This window comes from Haemaphysalis longicornis, unplaced genomic scaffold, assembly GCF_048455015.1.
Source record: "Haemaphysalis longicornis isolate Haplotype H1 unplaced genomic scaffold, Haemaphysalis longicornis Haplotype H1 scaffold_12, whole genome shotgun sequence".
NCBI classification, from domain to species: Eukaryota; Metazoa; Arthropoda; class Arachnida; order Ixodida; family Ixodidae; genus Haemaphysalis; species Haemaphysalis longicornis.
The window spans coordinates 10742638-10766456 of record NW_027526225.1 but is presented as its reverse complement, the minus strand read 5'-3'; the positions used below and the strand labels follow the sequence as shown (position 1 = coordinate 10766456).

Below are 23819 nucleotides of genomic sequence, written 5' to 3'. Positions count from 1 at the left end.
CCACTTCCGATGACGTAGATGGCCTTTGTAGAATCGCCCCAAGCAACCTTTGGCCCAGGAGCTGCTGGTTCTGGAATTTCGTCGCACTGGAATGTAAACAGCGTTGTAAACATTTAAAAAACGATGAGTTTCGGGTAGGAATCTGCTGTGTTGGCACTGCGTGAAAAAAGAAACGGCAGGTGAAAAAGTGGCCAGATACAAAATGATGGCGTTATTTATCAGCGGTATAACAGTATAGCCTGAAGGGGCGCAGCAGAAGTATCACCAACGCGATAGCCGATATGTGAAAATATCATAAATCAGGCAAGTGCATCGCTGTAGTTAGGCAATTATTTCTTTCTTACTGCTTTTAGATTCAAGCGCTCTCCAAAAGGACGTTTTCTTCATAAACACGAAGGCCGAGCGCTTTTTTAGTGCAAAGGCCTGCGAGAAAATTATGGCCAAATTTTATTTGACGCCGACACGTCAATTGGACGTCGTAAAGAAACTCGGTTCCCTGTTACATGCGAAGGGTAATGTGCCCTACTTTTTTTATGAAACAATTTCCACCAATAGTATGGCGCAAAACATTTTATTAAGAATCGAAGAAAATTGCTAGCAATATCTTTTGCTAAAGCATAGGTAAACTGCACGCAACGAGCAACAGCCAACGCATCTGTAACAACATAAGAAGCCACCTGTTGAGCGACCTCCACGCCGGCGACGCACCGCGTTAGCGCTGCCAATGCTATCAAGTTTCTGCAAACCGCGAGTTGACACTCCAGACAGACGACAGCCGTGGTGAACCCAACAAGATGGGGGCTGGTGTTACTCATGAATGTTGCTTCATGTGAAAACTTTACCACTTAAGCGCACCGTAATGAATTTTACAAATCACCACAAATCCAGACTACTCGACGTGCCAGAAAAGTCACTAGCCGAAACGACGACGCGAAAACCTAGTTACGAAAAAACGTTACCTAACTTTTTGCTACGCCTACCGAAAATAACAAGCAGTAGCCATAGAATATTGAAAAATACAAAATTCAAACTGGGTTTTATGTGCCTTGACCTGGACAATGAAATGTGTGTAAGAATGCAATTTCTTTATGTAACCACGGTACTCATTATGGCAATGGGAGTACCACACATGTGCAAGGGTTTTCATTTTCGCCTGGATCCGAAACCGGCCGCCGCACTGGGAAACCGAATCCTCTCTATAAATCACGTGAAATTTACAATACGGCCCCGGGGATCGGAGAACGCGTTGGGTGCGGGATTTTACGACGACGAAAAAGGCATAATTTGGGGGCTCTTACTAGTCTGTAAACACTAATTCTTACAATCTGCGCCCCCACCCCTCGAAAAAAAAAAGAAATCCCGGACTTACCTATCCTTTTCTTCCACCGGGCTATGCTTTTGTTCCACCTGGCTATGCCCGTAATGCACACACCCGCCGGCTTGACATGGCGCCGCTGCTTGGCGTGCGTTCCCGGTGGCCCTAATAATCCCATCGCATTCGCTGTTGTTTCCACGGTTACATCGACCTCGAAGCACACATTTGATATCCGCGGAAGCGAACGTGGTCAAGAAAGTTTGAAAGCTTTGAACTAAGTATGAACTACACAGAGCAAGAGTCAAAGCACGGGACCCCAACTTGCTCCGCGCCGAAATTCTTCGCAAGTGCGCGATAGAGACAAATCATCGGACCACAACTCGCCGCGCGCGAACTTTTTTTTCATTTCTACTGCGCATGTGCAGGCAAGATTTTTTTTAATGTTTTCCGGCTTTCGCCGCGTCGTCGGGCGATCGTCATCGGCCACCGCAAAAGAAGCTCCCGGGCCATTGTGTGATGAGGAATACGCGCATGCGCCGCAAGCCACACATATATCGCTCGGAGCTTCACGATTGCCCCCCTTTTTTATTTTATTCCGGGCGTCAGGCTGTCTGCTAGTTTATAGCCGTGACACTGGCCCTTGGCGTAGCATATAAGCGTGATGCAACCACCTTATGCTTTGTCACTGAAAAGAAGTCTGTCAGGGCCTCTTATATCACGGTATTGTGCCTTCCCACTGCATATAAATAGGACGCCATCCGGCACGCGACTGAGAGTGTATGCTGTAAAAATAATTAAGACATAGTGGAAGATCACTTTGTAAATTAAAACAATAAAGGGCCAATGATTGACCCCTGATGAACACCAATATTCGTAATCTTAGTCCAAGAGTAGCACTTTGACACGCATACGACTTGTTCTCTATTAAGCGGGTAACTCTGGATTAAATTGAACGTAGGGCCAGTTATAACAATCGAGTTAAGTTTACTAAACAATATCGTATGGTTAATAGAGTCAAACGGCTTTGAAAAGTCAATGAAAAATGCGTCGAAAAATTGTCCCGTATCTGTTTCCGCTTTGATATTATCGGTTAAGGAAATGAGGGCGAGGTCCGTTGAATAACCATCCCTGAAACCAAACTGATACGGTGGCAGGATATAAAATTTTAAGTTCTACATTGACCGTCCAACTAAGAGTTCATCTGTTATTTTACTAAAAATGAAAAAATGGCAATTGGGCAACAGTTTGAGGCATTGCACTTATCACCCTTTTTGAAAACAGGAACTGGTTTAGCTTTTCTCAGAACGTTAGAAAATACGCTTGTTTTGAAGATAAGGTTAACGATGTATGAGGAAACACCGAAACATATTGTGCGATAAGTTTGATATGGCAAGAAGGAAAGTTGTCAATGCCGGGGCCGGTGTTCTTCAGGGTGCCTATGACAGCACAAACTTCCTCGAGCGTGGTAGGAAGATGAAAAAAATCTCTGGGGAAGGCGGGAGTAATTGGTCTGAAAGAACACATCAGGATGAGCTTGCTCGAACGAATAAGCATCTGCAAAGGCTTTTGCTAAGTCCTGTGGATCATTGCAACTGACGTTTTCAGTATTAACCGTGGTTACTGGAGCGTTAAAGCGCTTTCGGACCAAGAAAGTATTTATAACTTGCCATTGCCTATTAACGTTGTTCCAAGCACAGTCGATTGCAGTTTTAAAGAACTTCCTATTGGCTTCCTTACATATAGCTGTTAAGACGTTGCGGTACAGTTTGTAACTTTTTTAAAGGCTTAAGTGGTACGATTGTTTTTGGTCTTTTTATACATGTTTTATTTTTTCCGCATGCATCTAGGAAGACTGTCGGTCACACAGTCGTTCCGAGAAGCAGATAACCTATCTTGGCGCGTAGTCACCGTTGCTGAATCTAGTACACGAGCGATACTATCAGAAAAAGTATTAAATATATCATCAGGGTTCTGTCTGGAAGTTAATGCTGCCCAATTCGAATTACGGAGGAGTTCAAAGAAAACACCTTGCTCTTCGTTAACTGCATGCTATCTTTATTTACAGAGTAATTGATTCGGACAAAAACAGTGTTATAATTAGTTATGGGAACTTCGACTACAGCAGCATGCGGCGGAGTTTATCAAGTTTCATAATGCGTGGTCTATGAGCGTACTGTGTCCGTTATCGACACAGCTGGTTGGAATGGCCACGATACATTCGAAGCCATGACCATTGAGACAACATTTATACTTATTGCAAGGGTCGTTATTTCCTAAGACGTTAATGGTTATGTCTCCCAAGATGAACACATTGTCGCGTTCTGGTGATAGTGTACGCAATATATCAACTAAAGCTAGGCGAAACTCAGTAATGTCAGATGACGGGGAAGTTTTTTGTATGGCTAAGTTTTTTCTATTTTGTAAGAATATTTGTTCATCGAATTCAATCCAAACAGACTCGCAGTTTACGTATAATTTTCTGGTCAGGACGCCTGCGGTAAGGGAGCTATGATGAAACAACCATGGGTTCGCCGCCATGGCTGCTATTGCAGATGACAATATTCAGAAGAATACGAAGCAAAACCGTACAAATCTGTATCGTTTCATGTTAACCATGTTACACTGATGCAGATTACCCAGAATTGGTGTTTTATGGACGACAGAAGGGTGGTGATACCATCAGAATGCTTGAATAGGCTTCGCGCATAGAAATAATTTAGTGATCTCCAGGGAACCGAGAAATAAGAAGCACGTTCGGAGGGGGATATGTAGGATGCCCTTTTGAAGCGATCGAGTTGTTATATAGGCCCTAAGTAGGCAGCTTGGCCACGATCCTGAGTTCAGACTCGGACATGATGCGGTAGACATAGGTGTCTTCGGACTGACGTGCTTTGATTTGGCAGTTTTCAGTCCAGAGAAAACGGCAGTTTTTCTCCTGTTTGAGTGCCACAGTTTTTTCAAACAATCGCTTGTTATCAGGCGATAGGTGTTCGTTTATGTACACGGCCGTTGTCTTGTCTCCTGGGAAATGAAGACTTGGGCCAATTTGCGCCATGCACCCGAAACCCAAACGTTAGGCTTCCGGAGTACACACCTGAGAGTTGCTGTGGGTATTCATGAAAAGCGGTGCGTACATCCACATTAGCACATACTCGCAGTATGGGATTAGCCAAACAAAGAATCAATCACGATAAAGAACCGCACTCAACCATCATCGTCGATAGACGGATGGGTGCATGATATTTTTTCATCCCTCTATTGTGTTATTAGCCTTCCTCTCCTGTTCCCTTGGTCGTCGACCGGTTGTCATTTATCATGACTACATGGCCAGCCTGAGCCCATTTTTTTGTCATTTGAGTTATTATATCATCTACTCTGTTTATTGTGTGATCGAGGTAGCTTGTTTCCTGTCCCTGAGTGTTACCCCTACCTTTGTTCGTTCTATGGCCCGTTCAGCCATCCTAAGTGTGTTTTTCCACTTGTTCAACATGGCGCCAAGTTCAGCCCATACAGGTTGGTGCGGCGATAATCGGAACACTTTAAAACATTTTCCTGAGCGAACAACCGCTCTGTTTGCGCTGAAACTTTACACGAAGGTCCCATTTCGTGGTCTATTTTGTTTGACACCGGAAACAACGACGGTACTTGCCAGTTTATTCTGAAAATACATAAAACAATTTTAGCCTATGGGAAAATGGCGGCTGATTTTGGACCTGCGAGGCAGCGTAAGTTGATGTTGGAACTACGGCGCCACCATGGGTATGCAGAGCGAAGCGCACGTTTCGGGATTCACGGTAAGAAGGAGCCAAATGGTGCAGCAGACGATCAGAAAATGCACCTTAGAAGAAGCTAGTAGACGATCAGAAAACCCGGTTTCACATTTTCCCATTGTATGCTACACCATTTGGCTCCTTCCTACCATGAATTCTAAACGTGCGTTTCGATCTGCATAGCCCAGGTGGCGCCGTCGTTCCATCACCAACTTGCGCGGGCTCGCACGTCCAAATTAGCCGCCATTTTACCATAGGCGAAAATTGTTTTTATATATTTTAAGAATAAACAGGTATGTTCCGTCTTTGTTCCGGAAGTCAAACAAAATAGACCACAAAATGCAAACTTCGTCTGAAGTTTGAGCGCGAACAGAGCGGCGGTTGGCTGAGAAAATTTTTTTTAAATGTTTCCATTATCGTCGCACCACTCTGTATGTTTTCCCCTGCAGAACGCATTGTTTGTTATTTTTCTTTCGAGTGATAGAGGCAGTTTACTGCTTGTATTTCTGGGAGTGCTTCTCCAGTGTTCCCCAACCCATACATATTCCCCGCCGAATTCGCTCTCCCATGGTTGAGGTCAGCACTAAACATCTGTCCTAGGTAGTTATATACTTCTATTTCTTCTAGCGTACCTGTTCTAACCTGAAGAGGGTGCTTTCACATGTCTATTCCTCATTACTTTTTATTTATTCATGTTTATTTTAGCCCCACGGTCATGCATTCTGATTGTAGTTCCTCAAGCATATTTTTTGAAAGACTCTGCAGTCTCACTTAGCAAGACAATGGCGTCTGCAAACTACAAAAGGCTCAAGTATTCACCGTTTATCCTTAACCCTCTGTTTTACAAGTCGAGGTTTTCAAATACCCCTCCCGACATGCTGTGAACCTTTTCGGGAATATTATATGTACTGTCTTACTCCCTTTTGGATCGGGAATGCGTCGCTTTGCTTGTAAAGAATTATCCTGTCCGCACATATCTAATACAAGTCGCTTTGAAATCTTATGTGAGTTTCTTCTTTACTCTGCGCTTTTAATGCTTCTAGCACAGTTGCGGTGTATACTGAGTCAAACGCTTTCTGATAGTCTAGAAATACCACGTAAAGTGGTTAGCCATACCCTATGAACTTTTGCATTGCTTGATTGACGTCATGAATGTAATCTATTGATGAGAATTCCTACACTATACCCAGAATTCCCCCTCGGTTACTTGGAATCTGGGGAGTGGCATTTATTTTGGTAAGCAGCTTGTAAACAACTGAGATTAGGCTGATGGGTCTGTTTTAACAATGTCTTTGGTGTTTCCCTTTTAATGGCTTAGAATTAATATGGCGCTTTTTCATGCCATGGACACTTTTTGAGTTCTTAAAGAGGTCCTGAAAGGCGTTTTGAGCACGCTAAATAAACAGAACTATCATTAGGTTAGACTGAGTTGTGCCGCGAACTGCCACTGTGTTTTCATCTGTGATGCCTGAAACAAAATGTGCCCAGTGCCTGCAATGTTTTTCTGCAACTGATCGGTTAATGAAATGTTGTAGTTGCGCATGCTTGTATCATCTGGGACCTGAAAGTTCCGGGATAAGTGAATCGACGTTTTCGTCCATGGGTGCGAAGCGTGAGAGATGGCGGTGCAAGCAATGCCGTTCAGGGCCTCTTTCACAAACAGAGACGGAGAACACGTCTGCGCAGATAGGCGCTATCAATGGCAGGCTCAAAATATTGGAATCTATTAAAGAGCATGTTAAGTCGATTGCTTCTTTGCACGCCAAACTCGACGAACTTTTAACCTTGAAGCCGAAAATTGAGATTGTCAAAACTGCGGTAACATGCCTATCTGATAAGTACAATTCCCTTTTGGCGGAATCAAAGGCTCGTGATAATGTGATATCGGAGCTAACTGCGCAAATGAAGACTCTAGAGAATCACATTTCTTCCCAGGACGCTGTGATTGACAGACTGCACGTTGAGCTGAACGAATCTGAGCAGTATAATCGAGCTGTCAACCTAGAAATTCATGGCTTGCCTGTAACTCCTCAAGAGGATTTGTTGAAGGAAATGACCGACTGGGCGATCAAGCTTAAACTCGCTTCCTTCAAAGTAGACCAGGTCATTGCTGTGCATAGGCTTCCTGTGCGTGGCAACAAACCGGCCCCCATCCTGGTTAAATTTGCAAATGTTGTCTTCCGTGACGCGTGGCTGAGTGTTCGATCAAAGCTACGGAAGCTGTGCGAGGATGATGAGCTACCGCAGATATTCCTATGTGAAAAGCTGACCAAGCAAAGCAGGGACCTGTTCTGGGCAGCGAGGGCAAATGCGAAAGAGAAGGGCTATGAATTCGTCTGGGTGAAGAGTGGAAGGATTTACCTACGAAAGAAGGAGAGGGATCCGGCTGTGCGTGTAATGCACTGGTCTGATTTGGCACAGCTGCCTAAAACATTGCTATTTCTTCTAATATTTTTTTTCTTCTGGATTTTCTTTTGTTTCTTCAATGAATTAAACAGCGCTACAATTTCATTTCAAAACTTTTCTGGTTGTGGCGATGTGCTTTAAACAACAGATCCAGGTTTTACTGTTTTGCACGTCAACATAAGAAGTATTCGCAAACACTGGGATGAATTTTGCCTTGTTGTTAGCATACTCCACGATTTGGTAGATATATTTGTACTGACTTAGATAAACATATCAAAGAAGCTGTCAGATCAGTTCTTTCTTAGCGGTTTTCATACTTTCTTCTACACTCGAGAATCTAATCTAGGAGGCGGAATCGCGTTATTTGTTAGAGATAGCTGGGTTTCTTGTTCCTTAAAAATTTCCTTGTCATGTGCAGAATCACTGGCCGTCCGTGTTCATAACTACGTTTTTGATATAACATTGATAGCTATATATCGGCCTCCTAATCAGAATGCTTATAAATTTGTTGAAGAACTAAGTGCGATTCAATTTCCTCCAGGGCATGTTTGCATTATTGGGGATGTGAACATTGATCTTCTGAAAGGCAGAAATAAGGTAGTTGTCGACTATTTAAACGTGCTTGCGGAAGCGGGCATCGTGGCAACAGTTAGTATTCCGACAAGTGTTGAGATTTTTGGCGACAAGTTGGCATCTTCCTACCTGGATCACATGAATGTCCGGCCAGAGCAAAACAACGTCCTATGTTTTATGATCCAACAGAAAACGTGTGATCACTTCTTCGTTGGTTGTCGTATTTTATCGCAGCTTGCACACCAAACAGGAAATAAGGGGCCTTCTAATCAAATTCAAATTACGGACCACTCGAGGCTGGGTCGATATCTTTCAGAGTATAACTAGGTGTCCTTTTTAGACGATGTACTTGAGTGCGACGTTTACGACCAGTTCGTCAATATTTTCACGCAGATGGTCAATGCATCCAAGAAAATGATTACAGTAAAACAAAGACGGCTTAGTTGTCCTTGGATTAATCAAAATGTTATTTCTGCTATTGCCGAAAGGGAATGCGCAAGGACGAAATGTCTCCGTTCACCTAAAAATGCTCAGCTGACAGAACTTTATAAAACTGCACGTAATAGAGCGCATGCGTTGCTTCGGGCAGAAAAGCGCAAACATTTCAACAACCGCTTTCAAGAATTGAGGCCTAACCCATCGAAAACATGGACTCTTGTCAATGAATTGCGCGGCCGAGCCTACAAAAACACGGTCGACACTATCACTAAAAACTTCGGAGGAATATCTGCTAAGCTGGCTGATCACTTTAATTCCTTTTTTTCCAATGGGGGTGACGCCTGGGCGTTCCACTGCAAGTATGGCAAATGGGACCATGTCTGTCCTTGATTCCGCCTTTTTGCCGCTTTGTACTGAGGAAGATATTCGGTATATTCTGTTTAACTTTATTCGGCGAAAATCTCCCGGTTTGGATGGCGTATCTGTTGAGGTTCTATGTAAGCATTTTGAGGAACTCAAGCACGTATTGCTTGCTATTTTAAATAACATAATCTCTACGCAAATTGTACCAATGGGCCTGAAACAAGCCTTAGACCAATGTTCAAAAGTGGGGAAAAAAACAATGTCAAAAATTATAGGGGTATTTCAATCTTACCAACCACAGCTTTGACACTGGAAAAGCATGTATATTCAGTAATACTTAGTTTCCTTCGATCTCCTGATGTCTTTTCATCTAACCATTTCGGTTTTGTAAGTGGTAGAGGCACACAAAAAGCCTGGGTTTCTGATTTCCTGAATGAGGCCATTGATCAAAATGAATTCGTTTGTGCTCTCTTTTTAAATGCCACCAAGGCATTTGATTGAGTTCATCATGCGATATTGTATGACAAACTGTATAATTATGGAATTCGTGGTCCATTTCTTTCTTTACTTACCAATTATCTTGCTGACAGATCTCAGACCATTGTCATTGGAAAAGTTAGAAGTGCACAAATTCCTTTGTGTAGTGGAATGCCACAAGGGTCTATTCTTGCACCTGTTCTGTTCAATTTATAGTTAACGATATGGGTGATTCCATACTTTACTGTCGCGTTTTTCAGTACGCAGATGATACACTTTTGATTTCTAGACACATTGAATATGCAACAGCTGGGAAGAATTTAAAATACGACTGTGAACAACCAATGGAATGGTTTAAAAAACAACGTGATAGGGATTAACAAAACTAAAACACCAGTTGTATGTTTTCACAATCCTCTCAAACCTACCTCCCAAGAAACACCAATCTTCCTACACAAGTCGTCTTGTAATAATTACAGTTGTTCTCCGCTTCATTATGTCTCGACTGTTAAGTACTTGGGAATATTTTTCGAGTCTGACATGTCATGGAACAGCCAGTTGGTCTACATTTGTTCCCATCTTCGTAAAATTGCCTGTTTGTTATTTTCGATGCACTCAATATGGCCAGTTTCACTCCGTAAACGTGCAGGCTCTTGGTTACAGCGTACTACGCTATGGTATTTGTTGGTTTTATTTTTGCTCGGCCTTTTGACGCAACAAAGTTGACAGTTTATTGAAACTGGTATTGAAATCGATGTTGTATGGTACAAATATTGATGACAATGTCTGTAATTTCTCATGGTTTGTGATGCCAAAATTCTTACTTCTGTATACACAAACAGTAGTTCTGAAATATGTTTGAAAGAAAGAGTACTGTGTTCCGTACATTCCTGTCAGGGACCTTCGTAAACGCAATCGTTTCGTTTTGCCTAGGACACGAACTAGGTATGGGGAACGTATTCGCGCTGTTTATGTCCCGCATACAATGAATCAGATACCAGACGATGTTTTCTCCCTCAGTAGCCGAAAATTAATTAAGAAATGTCTGTTTGAACATTTCTATTAACTATTTGCTCATCATTCACCTCATTTTTTAATATTATTTTTTTTCTGTTTTTACTTTTTTTTATTCTATCTTTTGTGTGTCCGTACCGGCGGAGCGATTGGCCTCGGTGACGCCAACTGCCAGGCACTGCCCTTCAAGCCTTCTGTGGCTTCGGCAGGCCCGCAAATGTACCTTGTATATTGCAATAAACATATATTATTATTGTTATTATCTGTGTTGAGTATAACGTTTTTACGTGTAGCACAAAGCTTACACTTTCTTGGTACAGTTTGTCGCCGCTTTCTCAACCTGTTCTTCGTGTTTATTGGACACCGTCATTTAAAGTCATGTACGTCATCGATTACCCTTGTGCATCACGAAGCAGACATCTCGCCATTGGACGGCTTATTTTTCGCATTTCTGGCGAAGGCAAGTGTCTATTTCTTTCTAGTAACCTTGGCCTCCTCTCCGAAGGCTCCATTGGTTCATTACGCGCTTCCGGCAGAACGCTTACATGCTAACGCGTATCCTTTTTAGAGCAGGATGCACGTTAGGGAGTGGTCTGTCAGCGTCTCCTGTCGTCATCTCCAATGGTCACGGTACTAAAACTACCGGATATTCGTTGATATCTTGGCGCCTACTAAAAGTGTAAAACGAATAAAACCTTTTCACAACAAACTAACATGATTTGGAGATTTGTGCAACGCTCCCTGTCTTCTTCAGCAATCGTCAAGCACAAGCAGAAGCTGTTTGCTGCCGGGGGTTACGATTCAGCCCGCCGCTGGGCTTTGTTTCAACACTCCTCGGCTGTGCGGCGACTCCTCCACTACGTGCGCCTTTCACGCAGGCCCCCCGCGTCGGTTACTCATGCTTTCACGTCTCGACAAGCCTGGGTCTCTGACGTCCATCTTTCGGCGCCTTTCAAACTTCGGCGGTTGCCGACGAGGCAGGCTTCAATGCGCCCCAAGGACGCAGAGGCTCCGCGTCCGCAGCGGCGTCCTGCTCTCTCCCCTCTCTCGGACTCAGCGTGCGCCGCTACTACCGACTGCTCCTGAACTCTGGAAAGAGTGTTGTGTGTGTCTGTGACGTTCGTGGTGCGTGCATAATCTAGAGGGAACGCTGTTTTGACCGTTGGCGCTTTTGGGTATAAATACGAACCCCTCAAGCGCTATAACTCATTGCTGTTTGAGAAATGAATCAATGCTGTCACTCTGCTCGAGTCCTGTACTGTTACCTCGCCCATCGGGGCGTTATTCTTTGGCTTCGGCTCACCTCTTGCCATGAAGTAAACAGTTACGTTAGCCTACGGCTTGTGGACTTCTTCACAGCTGCTACGGCGGCTGGCCGTTCGCTTCAAACCACTCTACCACACGCATGTCGAAGGCGACAAAGCTCTGCACTGGTCGGCCTTCCCGTACGCAACAAGGGTAATAATTTGTGTTACGCTCAAATACCCCCTGAGGTCGAAGCTAGGCCTGATAGGGTGGAGCGGCCGGTCGAAGCAAGAAAAGGCATGCTTACCTGTGGCCAGGGCCCTATTTATCCCTTAGAACCAGCCCCCAGTGCAGGGCGTGGACATTACACTGCGCTCGCGCTGACCTCTACAACTGCCCCACATTGGGACAAATGGGGCATGCATTAAAAATTTTCAGCGCAAAAAAGGGCGTCACTCTCTTAGCAAGCGCACGATTTCTCCTTCGACTGGCGCCCAAACCGTGCGCACCATGTTGCAAGAGAAGGACTTATAATGTATGAGTGCACTTCTGCACTGCATACTTCACCCCTCCCCAGGTTTCATTTTAAAGGAGATAGACCATTTTATACTCAATTATCGCGCTTCTCAAATCAAATAAAATCAAATCAGTTTATTCCAACACAAAGTGCTCAGGACCATTAACAAAAAGCCACAGAAAGGGCTTGACAGGGTCCACGGCCCCTATACAAAGCAGCTGCTACCAGAACAGACATAAAATTTACAATTATGTAACACTTGGCTGATTAACAGTCATGGCGCATCATAAAATTCACACATTAAACACATCATAAAATTCACATACATAAAATGAATGATACATGAACAGTCTTATATACATGGTACATTGTTCAAATCAAATGGCAGCTGATAACGTAGCATTTGTTCGCCGTAATTTGTTCGGCTCTTCGGTATTTGCCAGCGGTCAATTCGGCGAATATGTCGCGGGTACATTTTAAGCTGAAGTTTGGAAATACTGCATAGTACGTTGTTATTTCTTCATACATTGATATGGTAGCGTTTGAGCAGCAAGAATTCATAGAAATGGGTCGATGGTAATAACTTCATATCTTTTAAAAAAGAGACTGTATGACTATCGTATGCTTCATTCATGATGATGCGAACTGCCTTTTTTTGCACTTTGGGAAGTCTAGCAATATTTCCTGAGTTGTGGTTCCCAATACCAAGTGACAATACTGCAAATTCGATAAACATATGGCCCGATATAGTACAAGCTTTACAATTTTGAGCAGACAAAACCTAAGTTTACAAAGAACACCACTAATGCGAGAAAGTTTTGATAAGACTAGGTCAACATGAGCATTTCACGACGTGTGTTGCTCAAACACTACTCCAAGACATTTCCCCGTAGGTACAATTTCAATTGCGGAATTGGCTGGTTTTAGCATGTGCTGGCCGTGATTTTTACAGTTTCTTGGTCTAAACAGGCCGGCTTTAGTTTTATTTGCATTATTTGCCAATGAATTCACTCGGCTCCAGCGTGACAGTTTATCAAGCAGTTCATTGGACATGCGAAACACATCAGTTTGGTTTTTCGCCCTAAGAAACATGGTTGTGTCATCGGTATACATTATATTAGCAGAGCTATCAATATTGGCCAAATAATTATATATATGCAAAATAACAGGGGCCATAAGATGCTTCCTTGTGGTTCTCTTGCGGCAACAGCCTTGAAACAAGAACTATGATTATTAATTAGCACTTTGTGCTGGCGATTGCTAAGGTAGGAGGACAGTAACGGCAACAAGGTGGCACGAAAGCCGTAGTGGCTGAAGTTTTTTAGCAAAGTGACATGATCCACGTAGTCGATGAATATTCCTAATTGAGTAATCGATGAATATTCCTAATGTGTACAAATGTTACTCAAAGGAGTGGAGAATTGCCTCTTTTTGCGCTAAAAGGGCAGTCTCAGTGGAAAGGTCCTTAAGGTGGTTATTATTTTATGCCTATCAAGGAATGAAATCATGCAAGTGTGTATAAGCTTCTCTAGGCCTTTTTAAAATAAAGTAAGTATCGCGATCGGCCTAATATTTGTGAATTCGTTTTTGTCGCCTCCCTTGTGCAAAACGATAACTTTAGTCATTTGAAGTTTTTTAGGAAAAGTACCGGCAGTGAAAAGAAGTTTAAAGACACACTCCAACACCGATGAAATAAGGTGTAAAACACTTAATTGGTCGGATTTCTAAGCCTGCTACATCTGGGCAACCACTATTTTTCATAGAAAAAAAAGCGCTCACAATTTCATTTAAAGTGACAGGAGCCAAGAAGGCCTAATCACAGGTGCTTTCATTTATGAAGTTTGCATAATCGGGGTTGTGGGCGCTCTTGCATCCTGATATGAATTATTCGTTAAAGGCGTTTGCTAGCTCTGCATTTGTTAAGATTTCATTGTTTCGAATAACCTCGTGTATCGTGTCACGGCTATTAGCATTACGATTCAAAACAGAGTTAATGTAATTCGGAGCAATTCTAATCTTTTCATGACACCAGTACTGAAAAAATTGTGCATGTATCACCTTTTTTGAAACACAGGAGGATATCAAGTTTTTTCTTTGCGCTTTAAACTGTTCGAACTTTTAGTTCTCTTTGGTTTGAATAAATTTCTTGTGGAATGTATTTTTATGCGGATTTCCTTCAAACACGTTTCTGTAAACTGCGGTTTCTTGCATTTGCGTACGCAATTGAAAGATTTGTACGGGAAGCACAAATAGTATACCATTTTGAACTTTACATGAAAACAATCCGAAGCTGTATCAAGATTTGTGGTGCGCATGATGTCTGACCACTCGACTGAAGATATCGCTTGATGAAACCTGTCTAAGTTTGAGCTGCTAATGTGACAAGTAATCACGCGACCATCTGGCACTTTATGTATAGAAGAAGGGGTAGCTAGCCGAAGAACGATAGGGTCCATTATCACTAATATGTACGTTAAGAACACACGAAAAAGAAATAAATTCATGAATTTTGGTAATAAAATCATCAAGTAAGGTCGAGTAGCTGTTTTGGATGCGTGTAGGCGCTTGAATAGCATTAACAAATTCATTCGATGCTAAATAGATGTGGAGGTCTCGTTGTGTATAAGATATATTGAGGTAATCAATATTGAACTCTTCGCCTAAGATTAGCTTGAAACAATTTTCGTTCCCCCAACTTAAGTAGCTATCGAAAAAAGACACAAAAATTGACACATTGTTTGGCGGTGATCGGTACCCGTTCCCCTCGAGGGGAGGCGAGCCCGGCCCCCTTAAGTCGAGCTCACACTACGCCGTCATGACGACCACATGACAGCGGCGCCGACTTCTTAGTTGGCAGACCGCATTGTCTCACGACGACAACGTGGGCGCAAACTCTTTGGCCAATGCAGAGTCCGTATTGTGTTACTGGCTCACCGACCGAAGACGCAGACGAAACCAGTCGGCCGACGGGTCCCAGGGCATCAGTCGGGAAGACAAAAAAGCGCTCCGGCAGTATCTGAGCACGAAATATTACCGGTTTGTTTGGTCATTTTCTAGTGTGTAAGAAACCTAGTAAGGTCCATCAAGCCCATACAACGCAATACTAGAGCGAATGCGATCCGTATTTTGGCTTACCACGCTTCCACGACTTCGCTTTCCGCGAGATGCAAACCTGATATGCCAGTGGAATACTACAAACTAGACCGCAGGAAAATTAGTAGACTGCCCAGAGAAATTACGGTCAGTTAAAGGGACACTGAAGGGATTGGTAACCATTGTGGGGATTAGTTGTGGAAATTGTTGTCTGTAGTCCCCAGGCAATGTTTAGACCACGCTCGGTGCGTCTACGCGGTTATAATAATTACAAAAGTGGGTTCAAAATTCCCGTCCTCATGTCTGCATCCTACTTACCGATTTCATATTACGTTTCATACGGCGCTTACCCCGAACAGGCTTGGCTTGACTGGGCTACTTTGCGGCTCGCCGACCCTCTGACAGAATTAGTCGGCAAACCGCCGGCGAGTCGTCGCACTTCGTTCACGCAGTTGAAACTAAGCAACGACACGATTTGAGGTGGAAGAATATGCCTTTAGTTAGTTGATCTTTGGCATGACTCAGGCGTAGTAAAGGCTGTGAAGTCCAAACAGCTCCACACAAGCGCACATTCCAGGCTTTGCTAACTGGTACGCTTGTAGAAAACTAAGGACAAATAAAGGCGGAAGAAGAATGAGTGAGGTTAATATATATACTAAAGTAATAATATCAGCTAAAAATTTCATTTAGAGGGGTAAACCAAAATGCGGGAAGCTCATTTTTAATTGGTTGAACTAACAAAGCGGTCAGAAGCACGGCCACGCAATTGCAATTGCTTTTCTGTCTAAAGAATTCCGTCGCTAGATATGAGGTATTTGTGAGAATTTCTGGCACGCTTACTGCACGAGCATTATTCAACAAGGGCTCATCTAGCTGCCCGGTATATTGCAACTAAAAATTAAACAGGTTATACAATACATACTTGATATTATCATCCCGTACACCGTTGCTTTTACGGCCGAGTGGTGTGAACCTCCTGGTGCATTGTTTTGCAATTCGCAAGTTCAAATTGCAAAAGCTAAACGCCGACATATAAAGATACAATCACCGTAACTTCGACAACCTTCCATTCATGGCTGACGTGTTTGGACAGAGCGGCGCGAAGTTTTAACACTTTTGTCAGCAAATCTGCCGTATAAGTTATAAACCTTTCGCACTCGTCGTTCCTAAATTAATTGACCGCCTTTGTATCACATTTGAACCTCGTTGCACGTTCGTTGCAGTTATAAACGTTTTCTTTTTCACTAGGGGTGGCGCTGCGGTCGCCGTGGAGAGCAGACGTGCTCCGCATGAGCTCCGCAGATTTCACTAATTGCGCCGAGTTAATTGACTTTGAGCCACCGGATTTCAACTCCATTGTGTCCGTGAACATCTCTGGACTCTACTGACACCATTTTTGGTCCGGTTTACCGAGTGAGTTCCGAATTTTCGCCGATTACCGGTGAGCGCGGAACTAAGCCTAACTGGCCTCGCCTAGGCTTAGCTCGAGTACGGCCGAGGCGCACAGCTGCGCCGGCCGCCCGGAGACGCCGGCAGCCCCGGCGCTCGCCGCGCTCGGCTCCTCGACTCCGAAGATGGCCTCGACATCATCTCAACCTAACGCTGCTGTCACCCACAACAGTTTTGCGGCCCTCGCCATGGAGGACATGGAACTTGGCGCCGACGAGAGCAACAACACCACCACGCCGTCGAGGACGACGGAGGTACTCAACAACGCCGGCCGCACCGTTATCGCGGTCCAAGGCAGCGACCTGAACCCGAGAGACACCGCAGGTTGGAAATTCACAGCAACGAAGCAAGTAAGTCAAGTCCAACTTCAGCCTCAGGCTAGCAAGGACACTCAAAACAGCAAGTCAACCTCGCAATTCAGTGAGAGTCAAGCAAAGCGAATCGTAGCAAGGGTTACCAAAGCATCGCGCCTACCGGTAAATCTACCGAAGGAGGAGCGGAAAGTCATCATGAGACCAAGGGGAGGACTCTGCCTCGCAAGGCTCGAGGTTGACGTAGTCCTATCGGCAGTTATCACAGCAGCGAGCGTTGCCAAAACCGTGGCCATGGCGGACACCATTTGCACAAACCCGACGCAAAACATCATCTTGGTAAGCACACCAGATGAAGATCGAGCAAACAAATATGCAAACGTACGCTCCCTGTACATCGGGGGCAAGAACTACGAAACATACGCTTACCGTACCGCCCCTCACGGTATGGCGAAGGGAGTCATCAGAGGCATAGCGCTGGACGCCACGGACGCAGACATACAGAACGACATTGTGCACCCGGCCAACCCATCAGCGCTGGAAGCACACAGAATTGGCAATACAACATCGGTGGTCATTTTATTTCAAGGGACGAAGGTTCCGAGGAGTGTCAAGTACGGCCCGTGCAGAGTTCCGTGCGGAATCTACAAGCAGCACTACGACGTATGCAGAACATGTGGGAGGATCGGACATCGCGCCGACGTGTGTCCCACGCCGGAGACCAAAATTTGCTTTGCGTGCGGCGCACCGAACGCGGCACCCGACCACGGCGGGCAATGCAAGCCACGTTGCAAGCTGTGCAACGGAGCTCACGCCACGGGGATGGAAGGCTGCACACGCAAATACAAAGTGCCCTTTGTCGTCACTCAGCGCAGATGGGCAAAGAAGAACAATGAAAGGTCATCACTATCGCAAGTGGATTTCCCAGAATCAGCCCCCGCCATCGCGAGGACAATGGAAACAACAGCAACAAAAGCAAGGCGAGACGCCTGGAACCCGGAGAGGGCGCAGCCGTTCGAGGAAACGCGATAAAAGCAGAGGCCGCTCCACGAGCCGGGGAATTACCTCGCAAGAGAAGATGTACTGCAACCAAGGAAGACAACAACCGGCGCGACAGCTCAACTGGGCCCAAGCCGCCAAGACCCAAGAAACGGTACACACCAATGCAGCGCTAGACCAAATTAACAGAGCGTTACGACAAGAAAATGAGCAGCTGAAGAGGAGCCTAGCCGAGCTAACTGCAAGGCTGAACTCATTCCTCGATGCGCAGAACAATCAAGCGCTGAAGCTGAGGGAGCACTCGCCCCAGCCAAGGTTATAAGAAACAACCCCGCAACCCCCGGCACCGGAGGAGGAAAAAGATAACATCGAGATGGAAGCACAACCTAGCGCGGAGAACAACGACAACGCCGAAACCGAAACGGGAGAGGCAGACAGACCGTACGGACCAGCACCAAAACGGAGGGCGCTCGAAGTCGCACGGGAAAGACGGGTCAACATGAGGCTGGATAGACTCGAAGAACGCCAGGACCAGCTGGAGGCGAAAATAGACCGCCTAGACCAGACAGTCGGAGCACTCGATCGCAAGATGGACGTAATCATCCAAGCACTCGTTGCAGCAGGCATTATACCACAACAAGCGCTGAACCTAACACAACCATAATGGATAGCACAGCTAAAAAGGATCAAGGTAACCACCAAGCACGAAAACAGCGCAGCGGGAAAGTAATAATATGGCAATGGAACTTCAACGGCTTTCAGAAGAAGAAAGCACAGCTTCAACAATACATACTACAAGCCGAAAATACGCCGGACGTCATCATCATACAAGAAACGCTTAGCAACGAAGCACCGACGCTACCAGGGTACAGATCGTTTGCGAAATCCCCCCCCCCCAAGCGCCCGTGAAACGGGATCTAAAAAGGGGAGGGGAGTCTGCACCCTGGTGAAGAAGGGACTCATAGTAATAGAACACGATCTCGTGCCACGCAGCGCTATTGAACACGTGACAACTGAAATCGTGGCCGGCAAACGCAAAAGGCGCACGAGCATCACGGTAGTCAACCTCAACAGCAACCCAAGGCAACACAAGCAAACGTTTAAGGCACTCATCCAGAAGACGAAGCAGATCGCGGGGGACAACATCAATTTCATTGCAGGGGACTTCAACGCACAGCACAGACTCTGGGGTTACCCCGAAACCACCGAGAAGGGACATCACCTGTTGGACGACATGACAGAAATGGGCTACCCGCTGATTAACGACCTGGAAACCACAACAAGAAACGCACTAACATCAACGCAGCGGGACACAAACCCGAACCTGACGTTTCTGGGCGAAACCACCAGGCCACTAAGGGTGAAATGGAGAAACACCGAGGAGACACTGGGAAGCGACCACAAGATCCTCGAGATAGAGATACCCATCCGAGGCAACATCAAGGAAAGCAGACAACAGCACATTGTGGATTGGCATGATTACAGACAGAAATTAGAAGCCAACGGCCCGGAAACCATAGAAGACATTGAGACATGGGCGAACCTGCTCAACGGCACGATCCAGAGCGCCACGCAAACGGTCGACGCCGAAGCAGACGACGTGCAAATCGACAGCCGCCTAGCGCACCTCATGGAAGCCCGAAACTCACTTAGAAATCGCTGGAAACGACAACGCCACAACAGGAAACTAAGGAAAAGAATAGCACAACTTAACATCGAAATCGAAAAACACAGTAAGGTGGTGTGCCGGCAGCACTGGCACGCTGTATGTCAAGAAGCAGACGGCCAGTTACACAAGGGCAAGACCTGGAAACTACTACGGCACCTGCTGGATGAGCAACAAACCAAAGGAACCCAACAATACATACTCAACAGAACCCTGCACAAGGCGGTCACAGAACTGGGCGAAGACGAGGTGAAAAAGCGCCTCAACAACAAATATCTCCCGGAAACGCCGGTGGATCCGTTACCGGTATACACCGGCGCGGACAACGCACTCCTAGACGCAGATATAGAGGAGTGGGAAGTGCGTGCGGTGCTCCAATCGATCAATTGCAAGTCGGCGCCCGGGATAGACCAGATCACCAACAAGGCACTGAGAAATTTAAGTGATACGGCAATATCCGCCCTCACTAAATATTTCAACCGGTGCTGGAAAGACGGAAAATTACCACAGCAATGGAAGACCGCCAAGACGGTCCTAATACCAAAGCCAAACAAGCCACCGGGCATCGAAAACTTGAGGCCCATATCCCTCACGTCATGCGCCGGGAAACTACTCGAACACGTCCTGCTGAACCGCTGGCAGCAATACCTGGAGCAAACCAACATATACCCGGACACCACGCTCGGCTTCCGGTCCAAACTTTGCACGCAGGACGCCATGTTACTGCTAAAACACGAAGTGATGGACGGAAAGACCAAAGACAACACAGCGGTACTGGGGCTGGACCTACAGGGCGCGTTCGACAACGTGCACCATTCGGCCATCCTCAAGCAAGTATCTCACCTCAACGTGGGAAGAAGATCCTTCACATACATCAAAGACTTTTTGACCGGACGCACCGCACATGTAGTAGCAGGGGACCTACAGCTCCCGCCCAAACAATTGGGAAGCACGGGCACGCCGCAAGGGTCGGTGATTTCCCCACTGCTCTTAACCTCGTGATGATTGGAGTTGCCAACTGGCTAAACACCATCCAGAACGTTAAATATACGATATACGCAGATGACATGACGATTTGGACAACGCAAGGCAGCGACGGACAGATCGAGGCGGCGTTGCAAGAGGCGGTGTCAGCGGTGGAAGAACCTACAGCCCACGGGGCTAAAGTGCTCACCGGCAAAATCAGAGCTGATGCTAGCCACTTCACGAGGCAAACGCTTCAAGGAGAGACCAGTGGAAATCACAATCAAGACGGGCGACGGGGGAGAAATTCCCAAAGTCAAAACACTCAAAGTCTTGGGTCTAAGGCTCAGAGACAAGGGCAGCAACGAAAAGACCCTGGTAAACGAACTACAAACATATTTCGAGCCGTTCGGCTCGTCAACAAGGTGGCCACAAGACAGCAAGGCATGAAGGAGGACAGCCTGCTGAGACTAACACAGTCATTTGCAATCAGTCACGTCGCATACGTAGCGTCCTACCACAACTGGCGGGCGGACGAGAAGAAAACAATCGACGCCGCCATCCGCAGGGCATACAAGAGCGCCCTCGGATTATATCACCACACGAGCACAGAACACATGCTCGCTTTGGGCGTACACAATACGCTCGAAGAAATCATGGAAGCACAACGAACAGCGCAATACCAACGCCTGGCTCAAAGCAGAACGGGGCGAGCCATCCTGAAGCGGATCGGCATGGAAATTCCACACACCTCGCCAAGAGAAGCGGCCGCTCTACCCCGAGACGTACTGCGCAAGATCTGGATGCCACCTGTACCGAGAGAGACACATCCATCCACAGAACGATCAAGAGGGAAGAACAGCAAGGGATGTGGCTCTAACCAAAAGCCACGCCAACGATCCACATGCTTACTATGTGGATGTGGCCAAATATCACAGTATACGGAATGCTTACGCGGAGGTGGTCATCAACGCAAGCACCGGAGAACTCGTCACCTCAGGCAGCATACGGTGCAGGACGCCAGCGCAGGCAGAAGAATACGCCATCGTGCTGGCGCTGCACGCACCGGATTGTCGCACGATAATAAGCGACTCGAAAACGGCGGTCTCCAACTTTTCGCAGAATAACGTGTACCCCACTACGGCAAGAGCACTAGCCCCAATCACACAGAACAGAAGACTGGCAACCAACGTCACCATCAAGTGGTTCCCGGCGCATGCTGGCGAGCTGGACGAGTCGGCTGGCCCGAATCGCAACGAGTAAGCAGACAGGGAGGCGCACGCGCTAACAAGACGCGGGCTCCCGTCATCGCTCCCCGCAATACGCGAGGCAAACCCGACAGAAGCCGCTGCCGAGAACGAGAACAGCGAAGAGTATGCCATCACAACGTACGGGGAAGTTCTGCAATGGTACAGAGCGAACCGTAACAGATACCCACCGCCTCATCGGGACCTAACACGCAAAGAAGCGACCACCCTACGACAACTACAAGCAAGAGCGACATGGACTCCGGTATGGGCGAAACACGTCTGTCCGGAGATATATCACACAGACACGTGCCAACGGTGCAAGAAGGCGCGAGCCACCCAGAGCCACATACTCTGGGAATGCTGCCCCCTGCACCCAACACCCAAGACAACGAGTTGCCTGACGAGATCTGCAGCAAGCTCATTAGCACAGAACTCGGTAATCAACGGGCCGTCGTCCAGCACGTCCTCGAGCTCCTGGACCGGCAGAAACCCGGGACGTCGTCTCGCTTGCGAGACAACGGATAGGGTGAACGCGGGGCTAGGACGAAGACATGGAACACCACAACGAAGAAGCAGCAAGACTACCCACAGAGACAAGGTCCAGCACGTGCCACGTTCCCCTAGGAGCGTGAGACGACCGGTGCTCGCCTTCGGGCTCGCAGCACGGCCGCCGCCTCTGTGGGGCAAGCGGGCACGCAAGAGCCTCCCCTCCCACACCCCCTCCCCTGAACTGCCGGATCGATTCAATAAAGTTGTTTCTCTCTCTCTTTTTCACTAGCGCCGGTCTGGCCCGCGCGCTTAGGCACGTGCTAGCACAGCAAACCTAGCTAATACCCACGACAAAACGACTCTTTAAAGGTTATACTCGCATTTCGCGTTGCTGTTCCCGTAGTTTGATGGGTTAAATCAGCTCTTTCGGCGCGTTTTTGATAAAGTTACCGCCGAAAGCAAAACTGTAAACAAAAAGTCACCGTACCTTCGAGAAGCTTCCATTCATGGCGGACACGCTTAGACGGAGCTGCGCGACCTGAGCTTCAAACTAGCCAGCTGAGCATCAGCTGAGAAGCTCAGCTTCCCTTGACCAGATTCTCTTTGGCCAGCTGAGGTTCCAACTAGCCCTTGTTTTCGTAGCTATACACTTGAGCATGGCAGTAGCTTATCTTTCCAACGGCCAGACGTCAGTGAAATTCCCCAGTAAGGCAGCGTGTCAGCTTGCTGCTTCAGAACCGCGCGTCTAAAAAACAAAACCGACAAATGCTGCCTCATTATCACTACAGGCGTACGCGATAATGTCGTCGGCAGAAAACTTCCCACACTCTCTCGCTATTTTCCTCTGGCTATCTATCCCCAAACCAACCCAACCCCAACTAGCCAACTCACCTCTCGCACCTCAGTCCCCAGCAGCTGTTGAGCACCTAACCACGGCGGTGGTCAGACAGCGATACACCAGATGCTGCCAAGAATATGTGGGTCCGGACAGGCCGCCAATAGAACTTGACCCTCACAACGTTCAACGCTTGCACTCTGTCTGGCGAAGGAAGCTTAGCTGTATGACTGGGGAGCTCTCTGACTTTAAGTGGATATTATAGGTATTAGCGAAGTTAGAAGGATTAGAGCAGGCTGCATGGAGCTCACTAGCGGGCATATTCTGTGCTACAGATGACCCTTAGAGAAAAAAGAACATGAGGTGGGACTTTTAATCCACAGAAAAATAGCAAGAAACCTGGAGGTGTTTTTCAGCATCAGTAAGAGAGTCGCGGTTCTTCTGATCAAGCTAAAGAAGCGATACAGGGTAAATATAGCACAGGTCTATGCGCGAACAACCAGCTATGAAGATGAATCCGTAGATATCTCCTACGATGATGTGGAATTAGCCATAAATTAGGCAAGAATACCGTTCACGACTGTGATGGGACATTTAACACGAAGGTCGGTAAGAAGCAAATGGGAGAAAGGGCAGTGGGAAACAT

General features: G+C 46.5%; 1 long non-coding RNA gene and 1 pseudogene across 1 annotated transcript in view; one reads left to right on the top strand and one right to left on the bottom strand.

The window, feature by feature from the left end:
* The window catches only part of LOC144161867 (uncharacterized), a 290728-nt gene that overhangs the window by 14143 nt on the left and 252766 nt on the right, over positions 1 to 23819 (bottom strand). The window lies entirely within an intron of this gene.
* The window catches only part of LOC144162161 (uncharacterized), a 36824-nt pseudogene continuing 29562 nt past the window's right edge, over positions 16558 to 23819 (top strand).